This window comes from Periplaneta americana, unplaced genomic scaffold, assembly GCF_040183065.1.
Source record: "Periplaneta americana isolate PAMFEO1 unplaced genomic scaffold, P.americana_PAMFEO1_priV1 scaffold_85, whole genome shotgun sequence".
Classification (NCBI taxonomy): Eukaryota; Metazoa; Arthropoda; class Insecta; order Blattodea; family Blattidae; genus Periplaneta; species Periplaneta americana.
Genome location: NW_027185566.1, coordinates 1,047,214 through 1,055,297, shown reverse-complemented (window position 1 = coordinate 1,055,297; position 8,084 = coordinate 1,047,214). Strand labels below are relative to the sequence as shown.

Genomic DNA, 8,084 nt, shown 5'->3' with positions numbered 1-8,084 from the left:
AACATTCCCTCCAGAACTGATATGAACAACATCTATCAAATGTATAATGGGCTGAAGAAGCTCTAACATATCCTCTGGATGATTACCTTCAGGAACATATTCTTCCGCACTCACCCGTACGACCAACAGTTTATCTTTAGGGTAGAAGCTTCTTATGTTCTCCAAAATTTCTTTTAAAACCGTACTCTATTTTCTACGCTTCCTCCATATTCATCCGTTCTTTTATTGGAAGCCGGAGAAAGAAAAGTGTTGATTAAATATCCATGAGCTGCATGGAGTTCTATCCCATCATATCCTGTTATATTTAATGCCCTTTTTGTTGCCAAAACAAATGCCTCTTGAGCTTCTTTAATATCCTCTAGAGACATCTCCGTAGGTGTTTTATGTTGACTGGAAAATGGAATGGCGGATGCTGCCAGAATTTGCCTTCTGGTACTTCTGTTTTTCTGCCTGCATGAGACAATTGAATAATAATTTTACTACCCGTTTGTTGTACTGCTTTTACCATAGGCTTTAAAGATTGTGCCTGTTCATCTGTCCAGATCCCTAAATCATGTTTTGTAATTCTTCCTTGCGGCATAATAGCTGTTGCTTCTTGAACAATGAGCCCTACTCCTCCAATAGCTCTAGATAAATAATGTTGCAAATGAAATTCTGTAGCCTTTCCATCTCCATTAAATGCAACATAACTACACAAAGGCGGCATAACCACTCTATTTTTTATTTCCATATCTCCTAGTTTTATAGGTTCAAATAACATTTTTTTCCTCCAAAAAATTAAACTTTCTTTTGGATAAAGATACTATACAACAAAAGTATAATATAACATTATTTAAAATAACCTTAAACTCTCCATTCGTACTCAAAAATAGCGTCAAGTATTTATAAAATATGGATTTGAGAAAAGATAAAGAAAAACTTCCAATGGATATGTTAAAATTCTTTTTCAGTAAGAACTCCCAAGACGAAAAACAAATAAATTTCTTCTCAGTCTTGGGTTAAATTGTTTAGTGTAACAAGTATATGCAAATATATTTGAGGATACTATACAAAAAGTACTTTTGTAGTAATATTTTTTCAACACTTTGTCCGCTCTCATAAAAGCGAGCTACTCAATAAGATATTCATTCATCTTTTTTAAGGTTATTCTATAAATGACTGGACTAGAAATATTTATTTGAAATCAATCTCATCCTCTTTAAAAACAAATGCCATTCCATCTGCAAAAAGTTTTGCCTCAGCATAAGCACAAGGGATAATTTCTTTTCCTTGAAGATCTAAAAAACCCCAAAGTCCATTTTTTTCTACTAATACCAGATCCTCCGAAAACCCACGAACAGCAGAAACTCCAGCAAGAGGGAGCTCCACCCCTTGTTGAGAGAGAAGTCCCCACTCATCTTGACTTTCTTTATAGTAGGGGGCATAATCCGATATAAAATTTCCTACCCAACTATATTCAAGTGGGATCACCAACTTTCCTTGTGAGTTTAAAAATCCCCAATGTCCTCCCATAATCAACTGAGGCTGTATCAGTTTACCCCCTCTATTAACTGCCGCTAGACCATTAACAAAACTGCCAATAAAATCTACACAAGGAGTTAACACAGTCTTTCCTGTTGGATTCAGTACAAACCAAGTTCCTCTAATTCTACCCACAGCTAAGTTATCAGAATAGCTCCTCAAATAATCAGCACTAGGAGAAATAACCCATTCCCCTTTTTTGTTAATCACTCCCCATTTTTCATTTTGAGCCGCCACAGATAAACCAGAATTAAATGGTTGAACATAATCCCAATCAAAAGGAAGTGCTATTTCTCCATTTTCATCTAAAAATCCCCATTTATCTCCTTTTTTACAAGGAAAAACTCCTTCTGAAAAACTCCCCGCATCCTCATAAGTAGACTGGATTTTCCAAATCACTTTTTGGTCTTGGATTTGTACTAACCCCCAACCTGCTCCTATTTTTTTACAACTTAAAAATATTCCTTTTTTATCAAGAATATCTTCTACATCTGGAAGTAATATTTCCCTGCTACTGGTATTTTTATCCAAAAGTATCCAACCCATAATTGCCCTACTGTTCTAGTTTTTAATAGTCATAATAGTGAAAACATCGGCTTTTTTGAGATTTTCTTTTGTTTCTTTTCAAAATATTCTCTATATTTAAAGCTAAGTCATACTAACGTTTTAAGGAGATGTTTATGGACAGCGTCAGCAAAAAAGAACTTGTCGATTCTATGGCAAGTAAATCTAAGCTCACAAAAAAGGACTCTCAAGCTGCTTTGGAAGCAATGATTGAATCTATTATTGCCTTCACAAAGAAAGGGAAAAAAGTCTCTTTAATTGGATTTGGTGGGTTCTACCCTTATAAAACCAAAGCAACAATTAAAAAGAACCCAAGAACTGGTGAGGAAGTAAAAGTCCCAGCTAAAACTGTTCTTAAGTTCAAAGCTTCTAAGAACGTAAAGATCTAGTTGCCAAACAGATTTACAGGTATGTTTTCACATACCTGTTTTCCCTTCAAACGCTGTTACAATTTTTTATGTTATGTGTGCGTCTTTGGTCTTTCTAAAAAGTCGACTAGGAGACTGAAATCGCTCCTACAGGACAAACTTCTTGACAAGAACCACAGTCAATACAGGTTTCTGTCACGTGATATTGCGTATCTCCTTGGTAAATACATTGCACAGGACATACCGCAGCACATGAACCACAACTAATACATGCATCAGAAATAACTCTCATAAGATCCTCCTTGTAGTCCTTAAAAGGAAAGAGATTTTATAATTTTTTCCAAATTTTTTTCAGTTTTTTTTATTTCCGCCGAAAAGTATATATGGAGAAAACTAATGACAACTCAATACAGATATTCCGTTTTTAACTTTAACCTCATTGACAAGGTCACAAAATTAATTAAACAAGAAATTCCTTTAAATAATCTACAAAAAAATATCCAAATTACAGCCAAAACTAGATCTACTTATATTAACACTATTCCCAATTTTGATGCCGAAAATACTTGGCTCCAAGAAGTAGGAACTTGGGTAGATAACGCTTTAGAAACACCTAATATACCCACTCAAATACAAGAGACAACACCATTATCCCCTAGAGCTAAGAAATTTTTAGAAGAGATTGATAAAATTATGTCTCAGGAATTTACTGCTTCGCCTAGCGTCAAAAAATATACTATCCCCGTGCTAGATACAGATCAACCGCTTTTAAAAAAAGCTTTTGACCATTTAGATAAAACTTTTCAGGAAAAATATCAAAGAATGTTGGATGAATGTTAATTCGTTATTTATGAAATCCCATATCAGCTGGGTTGTATTGTCCCTTTATAAAAGATACAACTCCTCCAGAATTTTCAAAGAGTCTGCGTTCATAACTTACCAATCGGATCAGATTGACCGTTTCTTCGCTTAATTTCGCTACATTCATACGCCCTAAAGACCAGTATTCTAAAACCAGTTTACTATCTCCAAAAATTTTACAGATTTTTTGTTTCTTAGCCAACTGTAAAGCACAATGTAAAGCAAACAACTCTCCAAAATTGTTAGTATACCCCTTTTCTTTGGGGAAAATATAAGAGCCCCAAGGTGAAAGAGATGCTTCAAAAAATTTGTCTTCTGCTAATAAAGGTAACAAACTCTCCCCTTGTGCATTAGTAACGGATATTTCAATCCCTGCTCCTCGCCCTGTACCAGAGTCAAAATATATGGCCTCTTTATCTAAATCTGTCTGAGAAGTTTCCTCCTGTTTAAGTCCTTTTTGTATTGCGTGAATATCCTGACCATCTGCGGACTCTAAAAGAATAAGTTGTTGTTGGATGTATTCAATTGCCTCTAGATGAGATACAAATTTTTTATGCTTAGCTTTTTTAGCTCCTGAAATTTTGGATTGACACTCCTCCCAAGTTCTAACAACACCAGAAATACTTTCTTCTGGTAAAAAATAAGCAAAATAAAATTCCTTTTTTTTCATAAAGCACCTACTCACTTAGAAACTGTAAATTGCACCGCCGTTTTAGGTCTTTGTCTTAGATAATAAGATCCTGTTTTAAGACCTTTTTTCCAAGTATAAAAATGTAAAGAAGTCAGTTTTGCCAAATTCGGTTCTTCTATAAAGATATTCATAGACTGGGATTGACAAATAAATCGTCCTCTATCTGCACTCAAATCTACGATAACTTTTTGGCTCATTTCCCATACAGTCTTATAAAGATCTTTTAATTCTTGAGGAATATCTAAATGCTGTACGGAACCTTTGGCTTGAATAATACTATTTTTCATTTCTTCATTCCAAATATTAAGTGCAATAAAATCTTTTACCATATATTCATTGATATTAATAAAATCCCCAGACAAAACTCTTCTGGCCATAATATTAGAGGTAATAGGCTCAAAACACTCGTTATTTCCTAATATTTGAGCTGTGGAAGCTGTGGGCATCAATGCTAATAATAGGCTGTTTCTTGTTCCATATTGTTTAATTTCTTCACGGAGTGTCTTAAAATCCCACATACCAGAAAGATCCTCATCCTGATAGCCCCAAAGATTATATTGAAACTCCCCTCGACTGAGGGGAGAACCAACAAAAGACTCATAAGATCCGTATTCTTTAGCCATTGCTAAGGATTCTTCTAAAGCGGCATGGTACATCGTTTCAAAAATAAGTAAATTCATCTCTTTAGCTTCTGGACTGTCAAAAGGCATTCTCAGTTTTAAAAAAACATCCGCCAATCCCTGTACTCCCAAACCTACTGGTCTATGTTTTTTATTAGAAACCTCTGTTTCTGGAGTAGGATAATAAGTTACATCTATAACTTGATTGAGATTTTTCACAATTTGACGAGTCGCTCGATGCAATGCATGAAAATCATAATCTTTGGCACTTCCTTTTTCTCCCAGTTTAAAAGTAGGACAGAATGCATTAAGAGCAACGGAGCCTAAATTACAAACTGCCGTTTCCTGTGGGCTAGTGTATTCTATAATTTCTGCACAAAGATTAGAAGACTGAATGGTTCCCAAATTTTGTTGATTAGATTTACGGTTAGCACTATCTTTGTACAGCATATAAGGCACACCCGTTTCAATTTGAGCATTTATCAGTCTATCCCAAAGTTTTCTTGCGGGGATCGTCTCCCGTCCTCGACCTTCTTGTTCATACTTTTCGTAGAGTTTTTCAAATTCATCTCCCCAAACATCCGAGAGTCCTGGACAGTCGTGTGGATCCATTAAAGTCCAATGAGCATCTGCTTCCACCCTTTTCATAAATAAATCTGGAATCCACAACCCTAAAAAAAGATCTCGAGTTCGGAGTTCCTCCTTACCGTGGTTAATTCTCAAATCTATAAAATCCATAATATCGCCATGCCAAGGTTCTAAATATAAAGCAAAAGCACCTTTTCTTTTTCCGCCACCCTGATCTACATACCGAGCTGTCTCGTTAAATACACGAGCCATTGGAATAATTCCATTAGAAACACCATTTGTTCCTTTTACTTTAGAGCCACGAGATCGAACTTTATGAATAGAAATGCCTATCCCTCCTGCGGATTGTGATATTTTTGCACAATCGGCGAGTGTTTTATAAATACCAACGATACTATCTTCCGTATCGATTAGAAAACAAGAAGCTAACTGTGGCTTTCTGACCCCAGCATTGAATAAAGTAGGGGTAGCATGAGTAAAGTATTTTTCAGAAAGAAAATGATAAGTCTCTTGAATATTTTTCATATCTCCTTTGGTATACCATATACCCACAGCTGTTCGCATGAGTAGATGTTGTGGACGTTCTACTGTTTCGTGATTAACACGAATCAGATAAGATTTTTCCAAAGTTTTAAACCCAAAATAATCGTATTGAAAATCCTTTTTGTAGTCAATCATCGCTTCTATCTCTTGAGCATGTTCTCTAACAAAACGTATAAAATCCTCATGCAAAAGATTTTCTTCCTGATAAATCAGCTCCATTGTTCGTAAGAACCCTTGACCATCGATATGGAGATTTTCTGTTTTTTTATGAAGATTAGAAACCTCTATTTTCCCTGCCAGATAAGAATAATCTGGATGTACCATAGCCAAATAGGCACAAGTTTCAGCAGCAATATGATCCAGTTTTTCAGTGGTAATACCAGACACTAAATTATTGACAACCTTTGTGGCAATTTGTGCAGAATCTATATTTTCTTCAAAATTGGCTTCTTTGACTAGATCTTCAATCCGTTTTTGAATTTTCCAGAGTTCTACAGGTTCTCTTGTGCCATCTCTTTTAATCACTTCCATTATGTAGCTCCAGCAATTTATTTTATCTTGTGTTTTTTGAGGTATAAAATACTCTAATCATTCTCACTTAAAAGACCACCATACTCAACAGTCCCTCTCCTAACCGTACAGTGCCTAAAATCGTTCTTACAAATTTATAAAACGAATAACACGAATGTGATAGTTAGAAATTTATAAAAAATATATGAAATAAAAAAACAATATAAATTTTCCCCTCATAATCCTAAAAAACTCCGAAAATTCTCTTCTTTTGAAACCATATAATACTCTTGATCTGACGATAAGACAATTTTTAATTTTTTTAAAATTTTTCTTAAAAAAGAGTATTTTTTAGGTAGTAAAAAGGAGTTATCTATGTGCATATTTTGTGATATTGTTCAGAATAAAATTCCTGCTGACAAAATATATGAAGATCAACATATTTGCGTATTTTCAGATATTCAACCCAAAGCCGACATTCATCTTTTAATCATTCCAAAACTACACATAGAAAACCTTTTAGACAACAAAAATATAGAAAAACAACAAACTATAGAATATCTTATGACCCAAATACCCCATATCGCCAGAAAATTAGATATAGAAGAGTTTAGGCTTATTAGCAATTGTGGTAAATCTGCTGGGCAAGAAGTCTTCCATTTGCACTTTCATATGCTTTCTGGCAATATTCATTTTTAAGGAAGAATGATGAGTTCTCGCTTTGTTCATTTACACAATCACTCCCATTACTCTATCGGAGATGCTATTTCTAAAATTTCGGATATTTTTAGTTTGGCTCAACAATACAATATGCCCGCAGTAGCACTTACAGACCATGGTAATATGTTTGGGGCTGCTGATTTTTTTATGGAAGCTCAAAAATATCCTCATATTAATGCTATTATCGGTTGTGAAGTCTATGTTTCACCCGAAAATATGCGAGAAAAACCTTCAGTAGGAAAAAAAAATTACTATCATCTCGTCTTATTGGCCCAAAATGAGATAGGATATAAAAACCTTTCTAAACTCGTTTCAGCGGGGTCTTTAGAGGGGTTTTATTATAGACCAAGAATAGATTATCCGACATTACAAGAATATTCTCAAGGACTGATTGCATCGTCTGCCTGTTTGGGCGGAGAAATCCCCCAGTTAATTTTACAGAAACAAATCGCCGAAGCAGAACAAAAAGCCTTTTTTTTTCAAGAAATATTCGGAAAAGATAATTTTTTTCTAGAACTGATGAATCATAGTTTACCCGAGCAAAAGTTGGTTAATCAAGAAATTATTAAAATCGCCACTAAAACAGGTATTTCACTGATAGCTACGAATGATGCCCATTATCCTCATCAAGGAGACGACTCCGCACACGATGCCTTTTTATGTATTCAAGAAGGAAAAAAAATCCACGACCCCGCTAGAAAAAAATATCACTCTAAAGAATTTTATTTTAAAACAGAAGAAGAAATGCTTCTAGCCATGAAAGATTTTTCTATAGAAGCCGTTACCAATACTTCTTATGTAGCTCAAAAATGTAATTATAAACCCATGTTAGGCGAACTCCACATACCAAAATTTGAAACACCACAAAAACAAACAGAATTAGAATACTTAAAAGAACTCTGCTATACCAACCTCCCCAAAAGATACTCTGAAATTACACCCAGTATCCGTGAAAGATTAGAGTATGAACTTTCCGTCATTGAAAGAATGGGTTTTTCCAGCTACTTTTTAATCGTTCAAGATTTTATACAATACGCCAAAAATAACGGTATTACCGTAGGACCAGGTAGAGGAAGTGCCGCAGGAAGCTTAGTTGCT

General features: G+C 34.8%; 1 pseudogene; it reads right to left on the bottom strand.

Annotated features, from left to right (window-relative positions):
- Window positions 1-3,995: 3,995 nt before the first annotated feature.
- On the bottom strand, window positions 3,996-6,287 carry LOC138694257 (ribonucleoside-diphosphate reductase large subunit pseudogene; annotated as a pseudogene).
- Window positions 6,288-8,084: the final 1,797 nt, after the last annotated feature.